Below are 15,508 nucleotides of genomic sequence, written 5' to 3' on the forward strand. Positions count from 1 at the left end.
GGATATCACGTAAAATTGGAGGTCCCATGGCTATGATCACGATATCAGCAGTCGCGTACAACTACAAGCTTGCTTGAAAGTTCATGGTTGAAACATGAAATAAACACAAGTGACTCAGGATGATCAAGATGGGATATGGTGACCACTGAACAGCTACTACTTAACCCTTGCACCAATATGATAATTCAGGAGTTTCCTTAGCTGAATGATCAACGCACTGTCATTTGATTCAGAGAGTTGCTGGTTCGATTCCTGGCTGGGTAAGGGATTTTAATCTCGTCAGCTTAATTGGACATGAGAGCGCATGTCTCGAGAAGAGAGAGAGCACGCTTGTTAAACCAGACGGTATACTGAGAGTGATAACTTTCTGTGATGTCTTGGTCAAACATACGAGTCAGGAGGCAGTTTGGTCTTCTATTAACAGCGAATAGCAGATGTACTGCAGGTGCAAACGGGAAGAGAAATGGTACGAGGCTGGCCCAGAAACTAATGCACCACAATTTTTTTCTCAGCCCCCAACAATGGTAAGAATGCAATACTTTAAATATGAATTCTTTGAAGTTTTCAGAGTGCACACGCAAAGTTTCCATTTCTTCAGACAGATAGCGTACTTACAGCAATGGTAAAACATGGCGTCTGTAAGTGATGTACATTATAAGCAGCGTCGTCATTGAATTTCTCACTGCAGAAAAAGAAATGGTTGGAAACATTCCCAAACGTTTATGTGCAGTTTATGGAGCATCAGCAGTTGACATAAGTATGATTAGTTGCTGAGCACAGGGGATGAGGCCATCTGAAAGTGGTTCAGCAGAGCTCCAAGATTTGCAGCAGTCGGGGATGCCACCCACGGCTGTCACACCTGACAAAATGCAGTGTGCTAATGTGCTCATTCGCGAGGACCAACGCAGAATGACTCGGCAGTTGGCACGGGAAGAAGTGTGGGTGCTCTTGATCATCAGTGCTCTTGATTATGCCAAAAAGTGTTCACAATGGGTTCCACGATGTCTTACGGAGGAACACAAAACTCTCAGAAAAAACATTTCTTCTGAATTGCTGCAGCGTTTTGAAGCTGAGGGGGAAGCCTTCTTGTCCCGGATTGTGACAAGTGATGAAACGTGGGTTCACCATTTTGAGCCTGAAACAAAACAGCAATCGATGGAATGGCGCCATCCTGATTCTCCACAGAAGAAAAAATTCAAAGCAATTGCTTCAGCTGGTAAGGTCATGATCATTGTGTTTTGGGACTGTGATGGTGTCATACTCATTGATGTAATGCCGAGAGGCACCACCATTAATTCTGAGACATATGTGAACACATTAACCATACTCAAGAAGTGCTTCCAGTGACTTGGACGCCATAACAACCCAGGTGATTGTTTCCTCCAACATGACAATGCACGCTCTCGCACAAGTTTGAGGAGATTGGAACACATCACAAAAGAGGGTTGGATAGTGTTACCCCATCCGTCCTATAGTCTTGACGTAGCTCCCTCAGACTTTCACTTGTTTGTACCATTGAAGAATGCGATTCGTTGGAGACATTTTGAGGATGTCTAAGAGGTGATTCAGACAGTGAAGAAATGGCTTCGTGAACAGAACAAGTAGTGGTACCACCAAGGCACACACACTTCTTGCGCCCAGGGAGGAGATTACATGGAAAAATAGGGAGTGTAATATAAACATCATTCTTTGTGTATAAGTTTCATTGTGTTCAATAAATTATTGTTGAAGAAAAAGTATATGGTGCATTAGTTCTCGGCTACCCTCGTACATTTGATTAACCTCAGTCAACCGACAAGACAGATAGCAGAATCTGTCATTTCATTCAAGCCTTTGATTTACGGTGAATGGGAAAAATTCTTCTGTTCATAATTTATTGAATGTAAAACTTCTACTACAGATTTATGGCTACCAAAACAAAGTCCTGGAAAATAACGTGCAATCTTTCTAGGTTTTTCCCCAATTCATTGGAGTCAGCACTCAACGTGGATTTGGGTCAAGTTTAAAGCAGGATGCTCTTCCAGACACCAAGTCTATGTGGAGGGATATATTGACTATTGCGTGTTTCTTAGGTGTTGGTAGTGTGGTGTGTTGTATGTAGTGCAAAAAGACCAGTGCAAACACCCAGTCCCAGAGCCAGATGAATGAACTATTTGCAGGTAAAAATCCCCACCTGACTGCAATCAAACCTGGGCCCTTCAAACTGAAGACCAATATGCTGACCATTCATCCAAGGAGTTGGACTATTCTTGTTTTCTTCTTACATTTTAAGAAGTTATAATTTTACATTTAAATACATTGTTTTTATAAAAACAATAGAAAGCATAATTCAGAGGAAAAACAACAATCAATTATATTTAATTGCCAATATTTTTTCTGCTTTTTCAAAGAGCTCCTAAACTGGGTTTTGATCTATTTAATTTCTTTTTGGAAATAAGCAGTTATGTTAATATTAACAAAGAAGATCCAATATATGGTACTCTGAAAGCAAAAAATTTTAAAAAGATGTTGTGCATGTGTTACTACAGATTACAAATACTTAGCAAGTTTTTAGAGGTTCCACCTATTCAATACAAAACAATATTGCCTGACTGTATTACAACGTATTAACTTTATTTAGCAGTACTAGTTTCGGTGTTTCTTTAGCACCATCATGACCTGCAAGAAGTCATGAAAAACTGGCAATTAATATACACTGACTGACAGAGCAAATGCAACACCAAGAAGGAGTGGTTCGAAAGGGATGAAAGTTGGGGAAAAAACAGAGACGGCACGGACGAATAATTGATGTTTATTTCAAACTGATATGCAGGTTACACAATGCGCACGGCATCGACTCAGTAGGATGTAGGACCACCGCGAGCGGCGATGCACGCAGAAACACGTCGAGGTACAGAGTCAATAAGAGGCGAAAGGTGTCCTGAGGGATGGTTCTCCATTCTCTGTCAACCATTTGCCACAGTTGGTAGTCCGTACGAGGCTGGGGCAGAGTTTGCAAACGGCGTCCAATGAGATCCCACACGTGTTCGATTGGTGAGAGATCCGGAGAGTACGCTGGCCACGGAAGCATCTGTACACCTCGTAGAGCCTGTTGGGAGATGCGAGCAGTGTGTGGGCGGGCATTATCCTGCTGAAACAGAGCATTGGGCAGCCCCTGAAGGTACGGGAGTGCCACCGGCCGCAGCACATGCTGCACGTAGCGGTGGGCATTTAACGTGCCTTGAATACGCACTAGAGGTGACGTGGAATTATACGCAATAGCGCCCCAAACCATGATGCCGCGTTGTCTAGCGGTAGGGCGCTCCACAGTTACTGCCAGATTTGACCTTACTCCACGCCGACGCCACACTCGTCTGCGGTGACTATCACTGACAGAACAGAAGCGTGACTCATCGGAGAACACGACGTTCTGCCATTCCCTCATCCAAGTCGCTCTAGCCCGGCACCATGCCAGGCGTGCACGTCTATGCTGTAGAGTCAATGGTAGTCTTCTGAGCGGACGCCGGGAGTGCAGGCCTCCTTCAACCAATCGACGGGAAATTGTTCTGGTCGATATTGGAACAGCCAGGGTGTCTTGCACATGCTGAAGAATGGCGGTTGACGTGGTGTGCGGGGCTGCCACCGCTTGGCGGCGGATGCGCCGATCCTCGCGTGCTGACGTCACTCGGGCTGCGCCTGGACCCCTCGCACGTGCCACATGTCCCTGCGCCAACCATCTTCGCCACAGGCGCTGCACCGTGGACACATCCCTATGGGTATCGGCTGCGATTTGACGAAGCGACCAACCTGCCCTTCTCAGCCCGATCACCATACCCCTCGTAAAGTCGTCTGTCTGCTGGAAATGCCTCCGTTGACGGCGGCCTGGCATTCTTAGCTATACACGTGTCCTGTGGCACATGACAACACGTTCTACAATGACTGTCGGCTGAGAAATCACGGTACGAAGTGGGCCATTCGCCAACGCCGTGTCCCATTTATTGTTCGCTACGTGCGCAGCACAGCGGCGCATTTCACATCATGAGCATACCTCAGTGACGTCAGTCTACCCTGCAATTGGCATAAAGTTCTGACCACTCCTTCTTGGTGTTGCATTTGCTCTGTCAGTCAGTGTAAAATATACATCAACATTTTTGTACAACTAACTCCTATAGACCTTATATTAAAATATATATTTAGATAAAATACAAACTTATTGTCTCATATTTCTACAAGTTCACAAACTTGTGGGTCAAATGTCACAATTAAATACAACCTGAAGAAAAAGAAATAAGGTTTGTGTGCGTTCAAAGTTTTTCATCTTGGGGTGCTGCATTTGATCTTGTTTCTTGTTTACTTGGTATTGCTTAGAATTCCTTTCATTTTTAACATCTTGTGTGTTAGTTCAATAGCACTGGCCTTCAAGGTCAAATATACTGACCGAGTTAAAACTATATATATTCAAATTTATTGGTGTTAAAACACTAAATTGTTCGGTTCGAACTTACATTACACTAATAAAACTAAATTACACCAAAACCCCATTGTGTTTCTGTTTGTTTATAATTTTATGTACTAAAATGTGCCATCCACCATATCAGGTTACACGCAACAGCACAGCCAAGCATAGTAAACATTCTGCTACAGGAATAAAATTTTTAGGGGATGGCACATTTTAGTACATAAAATTATAAACGAACGCAAGCACAATGAGGTTTTGGTGTAATTTAGTTTTATTAGTGTAATATAAGTTCGAACCAAAAAACTTTGTGTTTTAACACCCAACAAATTTGAATGTACACAATTTTAACTCTGTCAGTATATTCAACCTTGAAGGCCAGTGCTACTGAACCGACACACAAGGTGTTAGAAATAAAAGGAATAATTTATGCAATACCAAGTAAACAAGAAACAAGATCGAACACAGTACCCCAAGATGAAAAACTTTGAACGCACACAAATCTTATATCTTTTTCTTCAGATTGTTTTTAATTGTGACATTTGACCCACAAGTTTGTGAACTTATAGAAATATAAGACAATAAATGTGTATTTTATCTAAATATATATTTTAATATAAGGTCTATGGGAGTTAGTTGTACAAAAATGTTGATGTATATTTTATATTAATTGCCAGTTTTTCATGACTTTCTTGCAGCTGACGATGGCATTAAAGAAACGCCAAAACTAGTACTGCTAAATAAAGTTAATATGTTGTAATACATTCATGCAACATTGTTTTGTATTGAATAGGTGGAACCTCTAAAAACTTTATAAGTATTTGTGATCTCGGTTCAATACAGACAACATAAAAGATGAAATTTCTTATGCTAAATTATGACAGATTAAACTGAAAATGTGACCCTCTAAAACAGCTTGAGTTCCAGCTTCAAGATGGAAAAGTTTACGTGTTGCAATTCACACACATGTGCACAGAAAGTACAAGAAGATTTCCCATCCCTAATATAGAGCTCTGAAAGTGTTTTGGTGGGGATTGGTTTCTTGTTCTACAGGATTCATACCTGCAAGTTTATCAGTCAGCTCTATGTGCTGGAAATCTTCCTATTGAAGACATTTATTTAACAGTTGTTCCTCGCATTTAATATTTAATCAGACTGGTAGACATCATCTGGTTCCATCTTGTAATTAGCAACAGGAATAGTACTACTGACGAAATGTGATTCTGGGTTGACCTCCTACTGGGTTTTGGCCAGCATGTCCTATTCTTTGGATATGTTGCCCAAACCTAGGGATGATGCTTCCAACATGGGATATTCTAGAGACAGTGCATGCATGGTATTTTATACTGTGAGAACAATACATGTCCATTCACTACGAGAATACAAGGTCAGAGTTCTTCCAAGTCTGGTGCCATTCACTGTTCTATGATCACCCTGGTTAACCATACAGATTGGTTTTAAGCTAATGATACAAAAAACAACCAACTAGTACCTTAATTGAAATGTCCGTGACCTGGGTCAGTGTACCTTGTTAAACCAGAGGACTACTTGTAAGGCACAATGAAGCTTTCAGTATGGCTACGGTTAGCACGTAAGTCACAAACTTGTTAAATACCTTCAGTTCTCTGTTTTACAGATTATGCTTAAGTTTAGACACGAGTGTATATCATTACTTTTAAGGTCTAGTAGAACTGCTGATAAATCTGTTCTTTTTTTAAATTTTGCTTTTTACAATCATCAGCTTTGGCATAATTGATTTTCTCATACAGAAGGACACCAACAAATTCAAAACACAAAATATTCATTAACCAACCAAATTAATGATGCACATGGTTTGGTCAAATATTTGCAACAGAAACAGCATCCTATTAAAAAATAAGTGAAGATATTTGCACAGCAACCTATTTATTGAACGAAAATATACAAACTAAGATAAATAATACACCGTTCAAAAAAATTAGGGGAACATGTTTTGTAACGTCTGGTATGTGAACGTTAATTTGGTAGATGGGGTTCCAATGGTCGTACAACATACCTTGAGACCTTAGCTAGCTCGAAGTTTTACTCCATCTGTAGGTGTAGCCATGCATTAAACTGTCAGATGATCCCTCAAAACAAAGTGAACAGCGGTGTGTCTGTGTGTCGTCGTGAGGTATACAGACTACTGTGGTCATTTGAGCACGTTGTACGTAAACTAGCACATCCCATGAGACATCTTCAGGAGGTTCAAGTCGCAAGGGCCGTCACTTTGATCCAGGAAGGATGGACTTTTTTGTCGTGTTGCTGTGGATCTCAATGTCTCTCCGTCAGTTATTCAACGCTTTTGGAATCGCTACAATGGGACAGGCCAGTTCACACATGGAGGGATGGACAAGTTCGTGGACGCATGACAACCCCACAGGATGACTAATATCGGACAATCTGTGTGTTGCGGCGTCGTTCAGCAACTGCCAGAGAACTGCAACAAGACCTCAGGAGGGTCACTGCAATTATGGTGTCTGACCAGACAGTAAGGAACAGGTTAAGAGAAGTGTCCTTATGGCCCAGACGCCCTGTTCGAGTGCCTCGTTTAGCGCAACATTGCGCAGTTCGCCTTCTGCTTGCCCGTACCCACGTCAACTGACAACTTCGCCAATGGAGACCTGTGTTGTTCAAAGACGAGTCCAGATATCTCCTGACACAGTGTGACGGACGTCAACGTGTATGGAGACGCCGTGGTGAGCTGTATATGCCAAATGTTGTCCAGGAAGGCAACTGATTCGGACAAGGCTCTGCGATGTGTGGGGTGGCATCAATATTGATGGCCTTACAGATCTTGTCGTCACCGAGCTCGATAGCTGCAGTCGCTTAAGTGCGGCCAGTACCCAGTATTCGGGAGATAGTAGGTTCCAACCCCACTGTCAGCAGCCCTGAAAATGGTTTTCCGTGGTTTCCCATTTTCACACCAGGCAAATGCTGGGGCTGTACCTTAATTAAGGCCACAGCTGCTTCCTTCCCACTCCTAGCCCTTTCCTGTCCCATCGTCGCCATAAGACCTATCTGTGTCGGTGCGACGTAAAAAAAAAGATCTTGTCGTCGTCCGTGGTAATCTCACCGGTGCGGGGAACATCGAACAGATATTGCTACAGCATGTGTTCGTTGCTGCATACGGTGTTGGCCCTGAATTCATACTCGTGCACGACAATGCCAGGGCTCATGTAGTGTGCACCACCAGAGCTGTCTTGCGAGAACTGGACATTCAAGAGATGGAATAGCCAGCAGTGAGTCCCGACCGTAATTCCATCGAGCATGTGTGGGATAGGATTGACAGAAGTGTTTGTGAGCGTCCTGTTCCACCACAGTCTCTCCGAGACCTCGAACAGGCTCTCATTGAAGAGTGAGACCTGATACCGCAACGTGACCTCCGTCGACTTATACGAAGCATGCCACATAGGTGCCAAGCTGTAATAAATGCTCGTGGAGGACATACACCATACTGAAGCTCTCCAACTGTGATAAAAATCCACATTGGAGGACTGTTATCACTTTCTTTTCTCCCCTATTTGGACATTTCCATTTGTGTTCTGAAAATGAACGCGAATTCATCCATGTTCTTTTGTATACTTCAATGGTGAGGAATAAAGGTTTAGTTGGTAACATACCTTGGTGTGAGATATTGTTTTGTGGAGCATGGCATACGTTCAAAAACATGTTCCCTTATTTTTTTGAACTGTGTATTACACATATAATATACATACAGTACCACTAACTAAACTGACAGTCGGCAAGTAAAGTATATACAAAGAAAATCAGCTGCCACATTTCACAATCTGAAGATATTTAAAGTGCTTGTCCCAAAATTGATCACACTGAGGTCTATGAATGTGCACTTCTGATGACCACATAATTTTACTCATATTCTTAAAATTTTTAATACAGCCGAACCTCGATATCTCGAATTTTCAGTATCTCAAAGTAATTTAAATTTCCCGGCCGTTTGTTCTATTCTTCACATGTATTTATTTCTCTATTACTTGAAATTCGGTTACACAAATTTCTTGAAGCAAACATTTCCTCCCTTGAAGCAAAAAATACTCTGTAACTCGAATTTTGTGCAACGTTAACTGTGCAATACAGCATTTGTGATTTTTGAGGAACAGTGATGCTGCGAGCTAATATGACTGAAACCGAAAAACTAAAACTTCTAGTGATTGGAAAATTGGTGAAGCCTCTCTGTTTCTTGGGTGTGAATTAATTACCGGTCACGTACCAAAGCAACCCCCGATGTTGCAGATGACAAGCTCCATTTACGAATCTCGGCTGTGTGGTATTGATGAGAAGTTTCAACGTGAAGTTTCAACGTCAAGGGAGCAAAGGTTAACAGTAACAAACAGTAGAGACTAATGATTCTTTTCCAGAGGTTTTAACCAAGGTATGTTTCTTGTTTCACTACTGTATGTACTCTATCCTGGCTTCTAAAAGATTACTATAATAAGGGTTATAATTAAAGTGATGCCGTAAAATAGAGTTTGTTTGTATATTTTTAAATACTGTTAAAATAATGTAATCAGTATAAGCCCATTGATACATATGATTCAATTATGTGCTATACTTGCTCAAAAACTGTATTCTCTATATCTCGAAATTTTGATAACTCGAAATAAAACTTAGCTCCTGAGGTGATTCGAAATATTGAAGTTCCACTGTATAAGCATGAAGATTCAAGACACTTCAACTCTTTCAAACTTATAGCAGAAGTAACACAATTTGTCTTACGCCGCACTGACACACATACGTTTTATGGCGACGATGGAATAGGTGGTGATGATGATGATGATGACGATGCTTGTTGTTTAAAGGGGCCTAACATCTAGGTCATCAGCTCCTAATGGTATGGAATGAGATGAAATGTAATGACAATTCAAAAGTTCAAAATCATCCACTGACCAGAATAAAAAATGCGATGATGAAGAATGAATGGATGTATATGAATTTAAAATAGTCAGTGGATCCGACCAAGAAACTATCATAAACAATAGTATTCCAGACCGAGGGGCTGCTTCTAAAGCACAAAATTGAATCGAGGATGCTTGTTGTCTAAGGGGGTCCAAAATCCAGGTCAACGGCCCCTCATAATGGTACTTATCGCTTAGTAAAGCAGAACCATGGTATTTGTCATACTGTGATACTAATCAAAAGTAACGTAGACTCAGTGTGTTCCACACATTATAGTACTACTCACAAGTATTGTACTTCGCACAGGTAACGGAAACCTATGGTGTTTCTCACATAATGGCGCCACTCATAGGCAAAGCAAACCCATGGTGTTCCTCACCTAGGTGTACTAATCGTAGGCGCCGGTATTCCCGTGGTGTTCCTCACATAGTGGGTACTAATCACAGGCAATGCACACCCACGGTGTCGCTGATATAGTGATACTAATCACAGGCAACGCCCAGACCCTTGCCATGACAATGGTACTAATCACGGGTACTGGAAAACCCATACAGACTTCCCTTCTGTTGCTACTAATCACAAACCTGTTATGTACCTGACATAGTGGTACTGCTTGCAAGTAAAGGAGACCCATGGTGTTCCCTGCGTGATGGTACTAATCACAAGTAGTTTCATGGTTCTAATACAATCATCCTTGGTTGCCTCTTTTAGTTGCCTAATATGACAGGCCGGGGATACTGTGGGTGTATTCTTCGTCTGCGTCCCCCACCCACAGGGGGTGATGGAATAGGAAGGGGCTAGGAGTGGAAAGTGGTCGTGGCCTTAATTAAGGTACTGCCCCTGGTGTGAAAATGGGAAACCACAGAAAGCCTTCTTCAGGGCTGTTGACAGTAGGGTTCAAACTCACTATCTCCCAGATGCAAGCGCACAGCTGCACGACCCTAACCGCACGGCCAACTCATCCGGTACAGCAGAAGTGTTGGCTGGGGATGTAAAGAGTCAATGTAAATTCCACAACAAAATAATAATAATAATAAATAAAAACTGCCATGATGGAATGTGCTACAGAGAAATTCTTGGGGAGTAACATCATAAATAACACACATTCTTTAACATGTTTTCTGCAAATAACCCAACAAACATTAACTCTGATGTTATTACCAATGTCCAAACATTTTTGCAAATAACTGCCTTGTAAGATGATCTGTACAAACCAAAGTTGACACACTAGCAACACAAATTTCAGCAAAATTAATATTAAGTAAAACTTAAAACTGGGTCATATTTCTTACATAATATGTACACAAAGTTATATATTCTGGGAAAGTGCACTTTTACTAAGCTTACAAAAATTCAGAATATTAATATTCGCAACAGATGTATGTACTTGACAATTATATTTTTTAAATAAGTAGCAGACTTCAAATTAATATTGTGATGTTTGGCTTCTATTGAAGGCAGTTTACAATTAGCAATGACAAGTTGTTACTAAAAAAGACTAAATTAATTTTTAAGCAAACAAAATATCATTAGCTAGGCAAAGCTTTAACCCTAGAAATGGCAACTGTTGAATATTCAACAGTTTGATCCCTGCTGTAGTGGCACGGTCAAATGTTCGACATGTTCGTATTTCATTACATAATTCCCTCAATTCTTCAACAGATGTCATGCCGGTCTACTTTATTTTTCATTCACGATGTCCACAACAGCCGTGAGTTCAGTTTCATTCATATTTACAACCACTTTGGACGCAATTTCACGAAAATAAATGAGTGCAGTTTTCCGACCATTTGTTTGAGCACTATTGTTGTAGTGTTTGTAAAGAAACCTTCACGGGCTTTACTTTGCTATTCTATTTAATTTAATTTTGTAGCTTTCTGTTCGATGCGAGTTATTTACTTCTGTATATATCTAGTTATTTGATTGATTATATACACTTTTAGTACAGTGTGTGTCTAAATACGGCATCTTCATTATGGAAAATTAGTGATGACAATGGTTGTTGTTCAGAGGGGCCTAACATCTAAGGTCATCGACCCAAATTAGTGATGAAGTATGGCAAAATTTGTTAGAAGATGAAATTGATGGATCTGACTTTGAAGATAACGAGAATAAACCAACAGATTCTAAATCAGATTCGAACGTGTATTAGCTATTTCTTCACATCAAATATCGGAATGTGAAGGTGATTATGAGCCTCCCACACCGCAACCAACTGTAACAATGTGGTCTAAGATCACCCTTCATAAGCAGGAAATGCCAATACATTTTCCCTAATGTTTTGAAGAATATACTTCTCAGAGTGATGAAACTTTTGTAGTGTATTGCAGGTACATTATTGACAATGCGTATGTCTCTATTTGTGACATGTTTCAGTTTTGTGTACGTATGATCAAAAGTTTTATTACTATTTTAATTTTATTATTGTTTTTGTACCGGGCGGTACACCTCCACGCCGCTAATTTAAAATTTGCGCCAGTTGAAACTCCTCTGCTGGAGGAAGTCTGAACTTTATATACGCTATTAATTCGCTACCTTCTCAGAAGATGTCACCACGTGGAAAATTTTGAGTTTTTGAACTGTGTCATTTTTGATGTGTTTTTGTTTTGCTTGAAGTAAGAAGTGTGAACTTTCTCTTCTAGAGGACACTACTGAAGATCAACAATAGTGCACCCTAGTGCGGAGTCAAAGAACTATTTTGTTGGAGAAATTTTTATTTCAAATGTTCGTTCTTTGCTAAATTTCTTTCAGTCATTGGTTAAGTTGGCAATATTAACCCCTTCTTTCCCCTTGTTTTAAATCTAGCCTATCCCGAATTTCTTAAATTAATTTTCCACCAATTATGTGTTTCTTCTTAGTATTGTGTAGGGGGTTTATGGATGAACCAATAAAATCCTCGTGGGAGGGTGTTCTCATTCCCCTAACGCCTAGAAACTTCCGCGAGAGTATATAAACTGCTGATTTTAGGGTCTCCGGGCCACTTCTGTTTCATCTTTCAGTGTATAAGGTACATAGCAGGAGGCGGGAAGCGCCTCTTTCCTCGGCAGCGGTCAACAACAAGGTAATGGCCGATTAATAACTTCTTTCTTTGCTAGCTCAGCAGTTTAACTCTCGGGGCGGGTTCGAAGCGTTCCACCATGTAACCTTTTCCTAAATGTAACTACTCTTTTCATATATTCTCTTTTAAAGCTACATACTGGGATAGAGAGTGCTAACCCTCTCGAGCTCCTACTCATATTGTTTTGAGGTGAACTTATTTTTCTCAACCTATTCTTCGTTAACGTAAAACAAATTGTTCTCTTCTTAAGTCACCTCTTTAGTATGGGATTAGCCCTTGTATTAACGGCCTAGTGCCAAGTAGGTCTTAATCAAAGTGTATTAGGAGTGCAAGTTCGCCTCCTCTCAAATTGTTATTTTAGAGGTCATTTAATTAACCTCCTTTGCATTTAATAGACCTCAGTAGATTGGGTATTTTACCCCTGTGTTTATGTCCGTTGAGGACAACTTGAAGGTGGAGTTTGGTGTGGCCTGGGAGAGGCTTAAATTTGAGAGCGAGTGGCTCTTTTGAAAATTGAGTGTTGTATGCCTCGTGGAGGCTTTTCAGTGTAATTTGGAGCTAGGGCTCCTAGGCATGAATGGGGTTTTCTGCCCCTCTGTTGAAACTTGTGTTTGGAGGTAAAACTGCGCTGATTGCCCAAGCATTGTGTTTTCAGGGCTCGAAGCCCAAATCCTGTAAATATTGTAACTACCCTTTGACTTGCTACTTTGTACCTGCCATGCTTGTTATTTCTTTGTTTTTGAAAAGAAAATATAACCTGGTTAAATTTTAATTAATTTTACTTTAGTAGCTTGAGACCCGTTCACCACCCCGCACCTTCTTTCACGCATAACTACCACAAAAACACGGTAACAGTTTTAAATTTAGGAATTACACTTTTTGAACAGACTGTACATTTTTCTAGTCATAACATTTACACAATTTTGTGTCAACATGACAATCCTCAAAATATTAGCTTTATATAGATATATAAAACACACATCGTGGATATTTTGTATTTTATTCAGACATGTAACTGCTGCCTAATATGGCTGCCACCACAAGATTTAACATTGCAAGTTCTATGGTTAATATCATATTCTGGAGATCTGTTGTGAATATATTTAGTTTGTACTATTTCAAAATGTAATTCATACATTGAATACATTGAATATGACTACCTTCTGGAAAAAAGGAGTGGAAATTGTTTACTTTCCAAGTATTGATGTCAAGCAAGTATGTGCAATCAAACAGATGAACAGTTCACTTTAACATTTTGCAAATGGACGCAAATTTAACATTTAAAAAGAGTGCTGTATTTCAAGATTAGAATTTATTTCCAAAGTGTTTGAACATTCATACCGAGATATGAAAATGAATCATACAAAATGACATTTTTTTAACAGTAAATCAAGACAACAGACATAGCGTAACACTTAGCCGTGGCACTTCCCATATAAAGAGGGCTTTGTAAAGAAGTGTATCTGCAGTCCCTCATCTTAGTCCAATGGATAGCACTGTAGTTCCTAACCTGCATGGCTTGGGTGAGATATGTGACACTATCATACAGTTAACATTGGTTTGAAGGTCTAGAACAGGGTAAGCTCTGTCTCAGGTAACATAATTGAGAAGAGAAGTGGACTGAAACTGTCTGTCATACTATTTCAATTCTAGTGAATGTCACAGTGGTACTAAAACATGCTGCACTGCTTCCTTCCTAATCCAAAATCTCAATTACAAATACACACTACTTAGAATATAAGCTTTTGACTGATATTCTGGCCCCTTTGTGAGAAAGAACAGGAATTTAAAAAAAAAAAGTGTCTCATCTGTACAAATTTACAGTAATTTCATTTGTTATTTTCAGTCAATATCCTTAATAATTTGACTTCCACCATCAAGTCCACCTCGTGGCCAAAATCATTAAGGCGTCAAGTCTCTATGGTCTGACAGCGTGGTTAGCTAGTTCAATCCTGTTCATGGAAAAAAATGTTCATCATCAGAATGTTGGCTGCCAAAGTACGAGACCCCAGATTTGATTCCTGGCAACATCAGGTATTTGAAGCTGATGACTTAGATCTGTTTGACAACTTCTCATACAGTGAAATGAATAGGTCATGCTTAATGTAGAACTAAACTCTTTAATATTATGTGTTTTGGAACGGATAAGTACGATCTTTCATTCTGCTTCTAGAATTTGCATCTGATACAACCGTTGAGTACTTATGTCCTCAAATGAGGCCATGCTGTATTTCCAAAACCATGTAAAATAAATTAATGAAAATTGCCATATAGTGTTCTTTCCTCATTACCTAACTGTTGTGAAAAGAACAGCTTTTTCCGATCAGCAGAAATAAATCATGAATGAAAGGGCTAAAGCCAAACTGCAATTCTTCTAAATGTCCTTCCACCATTCTTTTCATTCTCCTTTCAAATATTTTTACTGCTTCTCATATAAGTGTGATTCCTTGATGATTATCATATACCTTCTCATCACCCTACTTAAATATTGTATAAGTAGGATACAACAGATAATTATTGGAGGAAGAAGCATATTTAAAATAATGATGACTGCTGGGCACACACCACACTAACAACCATCACAGAAACATGCAATAGTACGGTATATCCCTCCACATAGGGTTAGCATCAGGAAGGGCATCTGGCTGTAAATATAGGTCAAATCTACAGCAAGTGCCAATCCCAATAAGTTTGGGAAAAATATCAAGAAAAGAAGACTGCCCTGCGCAAACAATCCACATACTGACTGAGAGAATAGCATATTATAGATCACATGTAATAGGGTGCATATTCTTTCGTTTTTCTCCATGAATAATCTCCTACAACATTCCCTATTCTAACATATTTAGGATATTACATTCACATACTGTTCCATAAACCCGTAACAAAAAATATATCAAAATAAAATACAATCATGGGTATTGTATAATAATGTTAGTATAAATGATAACTGAGATGCGTCTTAAAAATGATGCCATTGGGAAGATAACACTGTACATTGCATATTAGTAGAAAGTGGAGTGAATTATTAAACTTGTCTCAGTCCTACTTTCTCCCACGTTCTTTTGAAATTTGACATA

The sequence above is a fragment of the Anabrus simplex genome, chromosome 2 (assembly GCF_040414725.1).
Source record: "Anabrus simplex isolate iqAnaSimp1 chromosome 2, ASM4041472v1, whole genome shotgun sequence".
NCBI classification, from domain to species: domain Eukaryota; kingdom Metazoa; phylum Arthropoda; class Insecta; order Orthoptera; family Tettigoniidae; genus Anabrus; species Anabrus simplex.